This window comes from Theobroma umbraticum, unplaced genomic scaffold (assembly GCF_002168275.2).
Source record: "Theobroma umbraticum cultivar Fairchild unplaced genomic scaffold, ASM216827v3 scaffold_44.0, whole genome shotgun sequence".
Taxonomy (NCBI): Eukaryota; Viridiplantae; Streptophyta; class Magnoliopsida; order Malvales; family Malvaceae; genus Theobroma; species Theobroma umbraticum.
Genome location: NW_018397255.1, coordinates 729,801 through 730,253, shown reverse-complemented (window position 1 = coordinate 730,253; position 453 = coordinate 729,801). Strand labels below are relative to the sequence as shown.

Sequence of the window (453 nt, the reverse complement as noted above, 5' to 3'; positions counted from 1 at the left end):
CTTCTTCTTCTTCTTCTTCTTCTCCTTCTCTTCGTTTGTCTTCTTCTCCTTCATTCCTCTTGTCTCAAACGAATTAACTAACTCTCCAGGTAAGGTTTTGCATTTGCATGGCAAATTATCATCATTCTTTCCAACATTTTCGTACTGGTATATGTTTGCATAAAAAGCTCTCTTTTTATATATTATATATATATATTTCTCCCATGGAAGGCAGCATGTCGCTTGCCTGGATTACAAATTCGGATGTCACACTCCATTTTGTCTGTTTTCACATAATTTTGTTTGGTCAAAGAAGCCACCTTATTTTACCATAGATGACTAAACATTTGGTAAAATTATTGTTCAAACGTTTGTTTCTTTTGCTATTTGCACATTCTAACACTAACCCACCAACCAGTTATGATTCTGCTGAAGTTTTGTCTGCCGTGGAGATGGGGGTTTCTTTCTTTTTTT

At 35.3% G+C, this 453-nt stretch overlaps 1 protein-coding gene across 1 annotated transcript in view; it reads left to right on the top strand.

The window, feature by feature from the left end:
* Positions 1-6: 6 nt before the first annotated feature.
* Positions 7-453, top strand: part of VND1 (vascular related NAC-domain protein 1) — a 4,078-nt gene continuing 3,631 nt past the window's right edge. The window contains exon 1 of the mRNA XM_021418038.1: positions 7-89. The gene's annotated coding sequence lies outside the window, so the exon portion shown is untranslated. The remainder of the gene's footprint in view (positions 90-453) is intronic.